At 46.3% G+C, this 11,531-nt stretch overlaps 1 protein-coding gene across 1 annotated transcript in view; it reads right to left on the minus strand.

Annotated features, from left to right (window-relative positions):
* LOC132779998 (equilibrative nucleoside transporter 4) overlaps positions 1-578 on the minus strand; it is a 68,644-nt gene extending 68,066 nt beyond the window's left edge. Inside the window, exon 1 of the mRNA XM_067473677.1 lies at positions 437-578. The gene's annotated coding sequence lies outside the window, so the exon portion shown is untranslated. The remainder of the gene's footprint in view (positions 1-436) is intronic.
* Positions 579-11,531: the final 10,953 nt, after the last annotated feature.

Genomic DNA, 11,531 nt, shown 5'->3' on the forward strand with positions numbered 1-11,531 from the left:
TCTCCTTTTCTGAGCGTGTCTTGCTTTCAAACACACACACATCCCTTCCCTTTTCTCCCCAGAACCCTATTCCTTCCCAAGATCTGGGATGTGGGTCTCTACCTAGACCAAAATCCAAGGAAAACAAGGCTTTCCCAAGCTTCCTTCCCCGACTTCCACCGCAAGCCCTTTCCAGCCAAGATCCCCAAAGCTTTCCCCCTTTCCGACCCCAATGTTGGCCAAAGCTGTCCCTTGCCTTCCTTGGAGAGGCATCATAGGGGAGGGGTGCCCCCCAGAAGCGGGACAAACGCGGGATAAAAGAGACCCGGCATCTCCTTCCTTCGGGCCAACAGGTTTCCAAGACCCTTCCATCATCACGAGCATCACGAGCATCTTCCTCCTCTCTCTCTCTCCCCCCCCCCCCCCGAGCCCATTCCACCCCCCCCCCTTTCTTTACCTGTCGGGTCGGGTCTTGCCTTTGGCTCCCAATGGGGTGGGCTTAGGGGGGGCCCAGCGCCTCAGCCTCGGCAGCCGGTGCCCGCTTGGTGGAGCGCCTTCCCATCTTCCTCCTCCTCCTCCTCCTCTTCCTCCTCGAAGGGGAGGAGGGAAGGAGGAAGAGCCAGAGCAGAGCCTCCTCCCTCATAGAATCATAGAATCAAAGAGTTGGAAGAGACCTCATGGGTCATCCAGCCCAACCCCATTCTGCCAAGAAGCAGGAATATTGCATTCAAATCACCCCTGACAGATGGCCATCCAGCCTCTGTTTAACAGCTTCCAAAGAAGGAGCCTCCACCACACTCCGGGGCAGAGAGTTCCACTGCTGAACAGCTCTCTCTCACAGTCATAGAATCATAGAGTTGGAAGAGACCTCATGGGCCATCCAGTCCAACCCCATTCTGCCAAGAAGCAGGAATATTGCATTCAAATCACCCCTGACAGATGGCCATCCAGCCTCTGTTTCAAAGCTTCCAAAGAAGGAGCCTCCACCACACTCTGGGGCAGAGAGTTCCACTGCTGAACGGCTCTCACAGTCAGGAATTTCTTCCTCATGTTCAGATGGAATCTCCTCTCTTGTAAATTTGAAGCCATTGTTCCCTTGCGTCCTAGTCTCCAAGGAAGCAGAAAACAAGCTTGCTCCCTCCTCCTCCCTGTGGCTTCCTCTCACATATTTATACATGGCTATCATATCTCCTCTCAGCCTTCTCTTCTTCAGGCTAAACATGCCTCGTTCCCTAAGCCGCTCCTCATAGGGCTTGTTCAGACCCTTGATCATTTTAGTCGCCCTCCTCTGGACACATTCCAGCTTGTCAATATCTCTCTTGAATTGTGGTGCCCAGAATTGGGCACAATATCCCAGGTGTGGTCTAACCAAAGCGGAATAGAGCATGGGGAGCAGGACTTCCTTAGATCTAGACACTATGTTCCTATTGATGCAGGCCAAAATCCCATTGGCTTTTTTTGCCGCCACATCACATTCCTGGCTCATGTTTAACTTGTTGTCCACGAGGTCTCCAAGGTCTTTTTCACACGTCCTGCTCTCGAGCCAGGCATTGTCCCCCATTCTGTATCTTTGCATTTCGTTTTTCCTGCCAAAGTGGAGTATCTTGCATTTGTCTCTGTTGAACTTCATTTTGTTAGTTTTGGCCATTCATCTCTCTAATCTGTCAAGATCGTTTTGAATCCTTCTCCTGTCCTCGGGAGTCTTGGCTCTCCCTCCCAATTTGGTGTCGTCTGCAAACTTGATGATCCTGCCTTCTAGCCCTTCATCTAAGTCATTAATAAAGATCCTGAACAGGACCGGGCCCAGGAGGGAACCCAGCGGCACTCCAGAAGAAGCAGAAGGACAACCAAGGCTCAAGCCACCCCAAAGCAAGGGGGTTGGGGGCTGGGTCAATCCATCCACCAGGCAAAATGGGACCCCAAAACTCTCACTAGATATCAGAAATGGAAATATACTCCAGTTTGATCCACCCTGAGCATCCACTCTCTTTGGTCCTGTTCCATTATCCAAGTGGAGGCCACAAGGAGGCGCTAGAGCAGGCGCAGGCACAATTCAAAATGCTGGCTTTAGCCTATAAAGCCCTAAACCGTTCCGGCCCAGTTACCTGTCCGAAGGCATCTCTCCTTATGAACCTTCCAGGACTTTAAGGTCGTCTGGGGAGGCCCTGCTCTCAGTCCCGCTTTTGTCACAAGCACGGCTGGAGGGGACGAGAAAAGGGCCTTCTCAGTGGTGGCCCCTCAGCAATGGAACGCCCTCCCTAAGGATATCAGATTGTGTTCTGGCACGGCTGTGCAGGTACAACTGCACCAGGAGCTCCAATTTTGTTTGCTTTGCATTTAATGTATGTTATAGTTCTAAGTTTCAGGGACTCTGCAGATAGGTGGCTTCTTTTGGCTGCAATCATAGGGCAAGCCACCTGTCAATTATAGTTAGGTTCCCTGATCCTGCCCCCTTTTGGGGTTTTGGAGGGAATAGGAGCCAGTTTGAGTTCAGTCCACACAGAGAAGCTTTCCATGCAGGACATAATACCAAGAGCTCCCGTGGAAAGCTTCGTCTTCTACAGCTTGGCCGGGGAGATATACAGCCCACAGCTTGGCCGAGGATCATACAGCCTTACAGCTCCTTTGCTGAGGGACTTCAGCCAGCCATCACCGAAACCTGAACTCCTTTCCCCCTGAAAGTCTACAAAGCTTTGCTTGGTAAGGGTCACTCGCGGGAGCCAGAAGCAGTTGGTACTGGGTGCAGGGGCTCCACGCCAACAGAGGCAAAGACAGACTGCCCAGATTAGAAGTTAAGGATTTCCCCATTAGTTAAATTACAGTTTATGAAGATAGTGCCTGTTCCCAGTGAACAAGATTGAGAGAGAGCCAATAGACTGTTAAGAAAGCTTTAAGAGGGAGATGGGACGAGGGGGAAACAATGCATTCTTGAGTGGATTATGGAGATATGAAATGTCCAAGCAACCAGCGAGTCCCGGGGAGGGGGGACCTGCGAGCCAGCCATTTTTATTGTCTTTGAATGGCTGCAATAAACGTTGATGTCCGGCAAGCCTGCCAAGATCTGGATTTTTCCAGTGCTGAGATATAGAAACAATGAGGGAATTTTGTCTAAAGTTTCGGTGGAAGGAGATTTAAATGAGTAACAGATCAGGACAAAGGGTGGCTTTCTAAAGACTCCCTTTGTCCTATGATCATCTATGCCAAACGACCGCCTCCCCTGGGGGGACCAACTCCGAGCCCCAAAGGTCACAATCCTTTGTTATTGTCCATGCAAAAAGTGTCTTTTGATAAGGGTTTTTTCAACTGAGGATTTCCTTCTTTCCAGGGTCACAGAGGTGGCTTCTTATATTTTTATACATTTTTCAATAAAGGGGAATTGGGCAAAAGGGGGTCAGGAAAAAGTCAGATACACAGGGAGAAATATAGAAATATAGAAATCATGTTATAGAAATCATACCCAATTATCCCTCCCACCAGAGTCCCATAGAAGTTCAAGAGAGTACGTAAGTGTAAAGGGAGGGGGTTTCTCAGTAATGAATGTGTTACCTTCTGCTATATATGAAACCTAGGGCATAAAACCTTGATTAAATGTACACACTATCTAACATGGGAAGGGTCCTTGTTGTTGTTAGTGTCTTGGCAAATTGACCAAGGCTTAACCCTTATTATCCAGTCTGGTGTCCTTGTCCTTAGCAAAACTATAAGTTACTATCTTTTATGGGGGGGGGGGTCATGTTTGACTTCATGGAGAGGCCCTTCTCTCTGCCCCGCCACCATCACAGTCACGCTTGGTGGGAATGAGAGACAGGGCCTTTTCCGTAGTGGCCCCTTGGCTGTGGAACTCCCTCCCAAACGAGAGCAGATCTGCCCCATCACTCCTGACCTTCCGGAAGAAACCGAAATTCTGGTTGTGGGATCAGGCGTTTGCAGAATAGACTGATTTGCTGGTAAATACATTGGTTAGTGGACTATGATGGACGGTTTTAGGATGACTACTGAAATCGGTGAATTGTTTTCAGTGTGTGCGTGTGTGTGCGTATGTGTTTGTGTATGTATGTATGTGTGTGTGTATATATATATATTGATTCTATATGTTTTATCTCTTTTATTGTAACATGTGTTTTATACTTCGCTTTGTGTGTGGCACTATACTGTGCCGGTTGATAGCCATCCTGAGTCCCTCATATAATCCAGTCCAAAGCACATAATCTAGAGTCAGCAACTGGATTATATACCAATGTAGACTCATATCATCCAGTTCAAAGCAGACAATATGGATTCAGAAACTGGATTATATACCAGTGTACATTTATATAACCTGGTTCAAAGCAGACAAGATGGATTCAGACACTAGATTATATGCAGATTGATATAATCCAGTTCAAAGCAGATAATCTGGATTCAGAAACTGGATTATATGACAGTGTAGACTCAACTCACATAATCCAGTTCAAAGCAGATAATCTGGATTCAGAAAGTGGGTTATATGCCAGTATAGACTCATATCATCCAGTTCAAAGCAGACAATCTGGATTCAGAAACTGGATTATATGCCAGTGTAGACTCAACTCATATAATCCGGTTCAAAGCCGATAATCTGAATTCAGAAACTGGATTATATGCCAGTGTAGATTCATATAATCTGGTTCAAATGAGATAATCTGGATTCAGAAACCGAACTATATGCCAGTGTAGATTCATATAATCTGGTTCAAATGAGATAATCTGGATTTGGAAATTGGATTATACGACAGTGTAGATTCATATAATCTGGTTCAAATGAGATAATCTGGATTCAGAAACTGGATTATATACCAGCGTAGACTCATATAATCTGGTTCAAATGAGATAATCTTGATTCAGAAACTGAACTATATGCCAGTGTAGATTCTTATAATCTGGTTCAAATGGGATAATCTGGATTCCGAAACTGGACTATATTCCAGTGTAGATTCTTATAATCTGGTTCAAATGAGATAATCTGGATTCAGAAACTGAACTATATGCCAGTGTAGATTCATATAATCTGGTTCAAATGAGATAATCTGGATTTGGAAACTGGATTATATGATAATGTAGACTCATGTAATCCAGTCCAAAACAAACAATCAGGATTCAGAAACTGGATTATATGCCAGTGTGGATCCAGCCTCCTACGGTGCAGATTAATGAAGTCAGACTGCACAATTGGAGTCTATATTGCATTATATGGCAGTGTAGATGGGGCCTTATAGTCCAAAGCCACTATAAATGCAACATAAATCTGGGCAGAGGCCCGCCTTGCCGAATTCCCTTGTTTTACCTAAATGTTTATGTCTGTACGATCTGTTCTGCTTGAGGTCGTTCAAGTCACTGTGACAAATGCTCCCTTTAATTACATGCACAGTGGCTTCTCTCCCGTTGTTGCTGCTGCGTCTCTCAACCTGTTGTGAATCCCTGTTGCTACACAAACCCTTTGGCAGCAAAAGCCACTGGGTGGATTTCTATGAATCCGATAAATGGCTTCTAAAAGGTGTTTAAAGCCTGACACCGATTCCGCATTGCATCTCTTCTGATTCACAACCCGGCTTCTTGACTCCCAATTTTGGGGGAAAGAGGCCAGGTATAAATATGATGGCGATAAATAGCGTAAACAAGCAAATACAGATCACAATGGAGTTGCAATATTTAGTAACTCCTTTAGTTTTTGTTAATTCTCAATACCGTAGCATCATACGAGGGTTGAATCAAAAGTAATGCCTCCACCTTCGTTACTTGGGTTTGGATGGGAATATTTTAATAAATCAAACGCAGAAATAACCCTTAGAATGTGCTCTTTAACGACCACTGTTCACTTTTCCACATAATCTGTCAAGGTCAGACGCCAGCCAATTAAAGAAGTATAGTTTATTGCTCAAACAAACACAAAACAGCCCAAAACAAAACCACAGGGCAAAAAACACTTAGTCTGCAGTGTGAAATAGTTCAAAAAGGCAAAAGAACCCACAAAACCCCAACCGGAACATAACCTGGATTATCCAGAGATATAATCCGGGTTAAACACAAAATGCTTAATTCAGCTCTAACTTGCTCAGACAAACAACAGAAGCAAAACAAACTGTAGAATGATGTTTACAGCCACTCTAGAGAGCAGCAGCCTTTCAAGGGTTGCAAAATGTAACCCGAGCTTCAAACACTGTAGGAAATGCCACGCTGAACTCCGAGGCTGGAATGCAGGAATGCAGGGAGGATGATAACGCCAACTCCAGAAACACAGCCGCAGACGTGGAAGGGAGAGTAACACCGATAGTTGAAGTCCAGTCCAGTCCAGTCCGAAGGGAAACGAATAACTGCAAGGTCAGGTCCCAATCCAATGGAAGTCACAAGGAGCCAAAGCAACAGGGGCAATACAGCAGCTAATGCAAATATCAAAACAATGCAGTCCAGCAGAAACCCACACAGTTCCAGCCCCCTTTGCTACTTAAACCCAGAGCATCACTTACGTCCCAAAGTCTTCTTCCAAACCCGTCTTCTGTAACACAACGATCCAGAAAGTGCCCAGCAAGACACCTTGCCGATTGCAAAGTTACAATTGCAAACACTCCCATTTTATCTACAATTCCTCATCAGAACTTGATTCAGGCAACACCCTTGTCCCAGCTGCATCCTGTTGTAACTCCTCATCCGAACTGGAGTCGCCCCTAGTTCGACCCAACCCATCCCCAGCTGTGCCTCTTCCACCACTCCTCCAAGTAGTCCATCTCTGGTCTAATCCTGAAGTTCCCCAAGACCTATCCGTGCCTTCACTACTCCAACCTTCAAACGTGCCACTGCTTGTGGGTTCAGCACAAATATCCCGAATCTCTTGAACCCTTGTCCAATCCAACCCATCCAACCCAGCAGACTCTATCGCAACATAATCACCAGACAATTGGAGACATTTCTCCCAATGATGAACAGGCCATCACGGAAGAAGTCTGTGCACTTTCATTTAAGGTGTCAGCATCCCGGGTACCCATTGTGCACAGATCTTCCGATAGCCAAGGAAAGCAAAATGTGACCCACACGTTCTTGTGAAATGCCAGTTATGCTTGAAATTTCTCTCTGAGTGATATGACAATCATCCTGAATCAATTAAGTCACATTGACCGACCGCCTGCGCAGGGTTCCATACTTCGCACTTTAACAACACAACCGTTCAATGCTAAGGCTTCCCGCCAAAATGGAACTGTAGAGGAGAGTCTACTGAACAAGCCAGTACCTGCCGCATACCACTCCTGCCATCTGTTGAGGCGTTACGAAGATGGAGGCATTACTTTTCTTTCAACTCTTGTACTGTGCAGGTTTCCATACTTCGCACTTTTAACAACACAACCATTCAATGCTAAGGCTTCCTGCCAAAATGGAACTGTAGAGGAGAGTGTACTGAACAAGCCAGTACCTGCCACATACCAGTTCTGTGTCCAAATTTGGTGTCAGTTCGTCCAGTGGTTTTTGAGTTATGTTAATCCCACAAACGAACATTACATTTTTATTCGTATAAGATATAGATATATGTGTGTGTGTGTGTGTGTGTGTGTATGGCTGTTTTTGTTGACTAATTTATTTATGTGTTCCAAACTTGTTTGTTTCTGGACCTCCCCCCCTTCACATACATTTCACTAAGCTGCTTTCAGAATATCAGGTTAAACACTGGTTAGAAACCAAGGCGGTAAACAAATAAAGGGCCATCCTAATCCAGAACAGCAGGCCTCTGCACATAAATCCAAATAAACACCGCTTATCTAAAATTTCAAACCTCCGGGGGACGGAGATGGCTGAAATCCGATAAAAAGCAGAAGTGGTGGCCATTGTCCCTGTTGCCACTTGTTGTGATTTGCTGCCTTCACTTGAGCTCGGACTCCATTTCAGGCACCAAATGGAAGGTAATATTAAGTATGCAATGCCCTTCAGGCCATGTGTGCAAAGCACCGCAGAAACAGGAATTAATTTTGCGACATAGATGCAGGCGAAACGTCAGGAGAGAATGCTTCTGGATCTCTTCTTCAAGATGCCTCGTTATGTTGAGGCAAATATTCCAAAAATGAGAAAGAAAAATCCCAAGCAAAAACATTCCTGATCCAAGCGGTTTGGATGATGGGTACTCAGCCTGCGGTGCATCCAGACTGTACAATGAATGCAGTTTGATACTGAAAGGGTCTTTGAGTGAAATTTGCAAATACTAAGCAAGGGGCTTTGAATGAAATTAAGAGCAAAAGAGAAACATACCCTTTCTCTGTAGAGAAAGAGCAACAGGGAAGAAAATGTTTTTAAGAAACAAGATATGACATGTAGAGGTCGGAAGTTGTGTTGTGGTTAAGTTCAAAGGTTGTTGTTAAGCGCAGAGTCTGCAGGTACAAGAACGTACTTTCCATCAAAAGGTCGAGGGAGGGGGCTGGAAAGAGAGTACTTTCCATGACAAAAAAAATGTTCTTGTTTACTTGAGGTTATATATTGGTGGCCAAAAGCCAAGAAGAGGCGGCAGTCACTTGAAGGGGAGCATCTGCGTATGTTGCCAGGCTGTCCATCTTCTTCATGAAGAAAAATAAAATAAACCTTGTTTTTTGATCTTTTTGGGACCGTCTCCTTCCTTTCGTGCTCCCGCGATGTGGACCTAAGAAGACCCAGTTTAGGGTCTCTAACAATACCACTTTGACTGCCATGTCTTAGAGCTATGGAATAATGAGCTTGTAGTTTTAGAAGGTCTTCAGACTTAGAATAATAGAATCCTAGAGTTGGAAGAGACCTCATGGGCCATCCAGTCCAACCCCATTCTTCCAAGAAGCAGGAAAATTGAATTCAAAGCACCCCTAACTATGAGAGCTGTTCAGGAGCGGAACTCTCTGCCCCGGAGTGCGGTGGAGACTCCTCTGGAGGCTTTTAAACAGAGGCTGGATGGCCATCTACCGGGGGTGCTTTGAATGTGATTTTCCTGCTTCTTGGCAGAATGGGGTTGGACTTGATGGCCCACGAGGTATCTTCCAACTTGATGATTCTATGATCTTTTGCTTCTCTGATGGCAAATCCTGTATTTTTAAAAACTAAATTTGTGCTGTTTTCTCATTCAGAAAATGGCTGCCTCTGTTTCTCTTTCCTCTGAAAGGTGGGAAGAAACCTGAGGCGAAAGCTGAAAAAGCAAAGCAGCCATTTCCTTCAACTTCTCAGCGTTGGCTGCAAATGCAAAGAGCCAGGTTATGAATTGCGACCTTCTCGGAGTCAATAAATGCCGCCCTCCATCCATCGTCTCGGAAATCCTGTGGGGACCCACTCCTGGCTTTTAACGCTGAGAGGAACCGTGGAGATAAAATACAGGCAGCCACAATTTCTTGCTTTGTTGCGTATTGTCATAACAAGTATAGCTGGCCTGGGATGTGTGACATAGATGCAGGTGAAACATCAGGGGAGAATGCTTCTGGAACATGGCCATACATCCTGGGATGTGTGCTATAGATGCAGGTGAAACATCAGAGGAGAATGCTTCTGGAACATGGCCATACAGCCTGGGGTGTGTGCCATAGATGCAGGCAAAACATCAGGAGAGAATGCTTCTGGGACATGGCCATACAGCCTGGGATGTGTGCCATAGATGCAGGCAAAACATCAGGAGAGAATGCTTCTGGGACATGGCCATACAGCCTGGGATGTGTGCCGTAGATGCAGGCAAAACATCAGGAGAGAATGCTTCTGGAACATGGCCATCCAGCCTGGGATGTGTGCCATAGATGCAGGTGAAACATCAGAGGAGAATGCTTCTGGAACATGGCCATACAGCCTGGGATGTGTGCCATAGACACAGCCGAAACGTCAGGAGAGAAAGCTTCTGGAACATGGCCATACAGCTTGGGATGCGTGCCATAGATACAGGCAAAACATCAGGAGAGAATGCTTCTGGAACATAGCCATACAGCCTGGGATGCGTGCCATAGATTCAGGTGAAACGTCAGGAGAGAATGCTTTTGGAACATGGCCATACATCCTGGGATGTGTGCCATAGATGCAGGCGAAACGTCAGGAGAGAATGCTTCTGGGACATGGCCATAGAGCTTGGGATGTGTGCCATAGATGCAGGCAAAACACCAGGAGAGATTGCTTCTGGAACATGGCCATACAGCCTGGGATGTGTGCCATAGATTCAGGTGAAACGTCAGGAGAAAATGTTTCTGGAACATGGCCATACAGCCTGGGATGCGTGCCATAGATGCAGGCGAAATGTCAGAAGAGAATGCTCTGGAACATGGCCATACAGCCTGGGATGCGTGCCATAGATGCAGGCAAAATGTCAGGAGAGAATGCTTTTGGAACATGGACATGCAGCTTAGGATGTGTGTCATAGATGCAGGCGAAACGTCAGGAGAGAAAGCTTCTGGAACATGGCCATACAGCCTGGGATGCGTGCCATAGATGCAGGCGAAATGTCAGGAAAGAATGCTTCTGGAACATGGCCATACAGCCTGGGATGCGTGCCATTGATTCAGGTGAAACGTCAGGAGAGAATGCTTCTGGAACATGGCCATACTGCATAGGATGCGTGCCACAGATGCAAGGGAAACCTCAGGACAGAATCCTTCTGGAACATGGCCATACAGCCTGGAATACGTGCCATAGATGCAGGTGAAACATCAGAGGAGAATGCTTCTGGAACATGGCCATACAGCCTGAGATGAATGCGATAGATGCAGGCAAAACATCAGGAGAGAAAGCTTCTGGAACATGGCCATACAGCTTGGGATGCGTGCCATAGATGCAGGCAAAACATCAGGAGAGAATGCTTCTAGAACATGGCTATACAGCTGGGATGCGTGCCATAGATGCAGGCGAAACGTCAGGAGAAAATGCTTCTGGAACATGGCTATACAGCCTGGGATGCGTGCCATAGATGCAGGTGAAACAATAGGAGAGAAAGCTTCTGGAACATGGCCATACAGCTTGGGATGTGTGCCATAGATGCAAGGGAAACCTCAGGAGAGAATGCTTCTGGAACATGGCCATACAGCTGGGGATGTGTGCCATAGATGCAGGCGAAACATCAGGAGAGAATGCTTCTAGAACATGGCTATACAGCTGGGATGCGTGCCATAGATGCAGGCGAAACGTCAGGAGAGAATGCTTCTGGAACATGGCAATACCGCCTGGGATGTGTGCCATAGATGCAGGCAAAACGTCAGGAGAGAATGCTCCTGGAACATGGCCATTCAGCCTAGGATGTGTGCCATAGATGCAGGCAAAACATCAGGGGATAATGCTTCTGGAACATGGCCATACATCCTGGGATGTGTGCCATAGATGCAGGTGAAACATCAGGGGAGAATGCTTCTGGAACATGGCCATACAGCTTGGGATGTGTGCCATAGATGCAGGCAAAATGTCAGGAGAGAATGCTTTTGGAACATGGACATGCAGCCTAGGATGTGTGTCATAGATGCAGGCGAAACGTCAGGAGAGAAAGCTTCTGGAACATGGCCATACAGCCTGGGATGTGTGCCATAGGTGCAGGTGAAACGTCAGGAGAGAATGCTTCTGGAACATGGCCATAC

This window comes from Anolis sagrei, chromosome X (assembly GCF_037176765.1).
Source record: "Anolis sagrei isolate rAnoSag1 chromosome X, rAnoSag1.mat, whole genome shotgun sequence".
NCBI lineage: Eukaryota > Metazoa > Chordata > Lepidosauria > Squamata > Dactyloidae > Anolis > Anolis sagrei.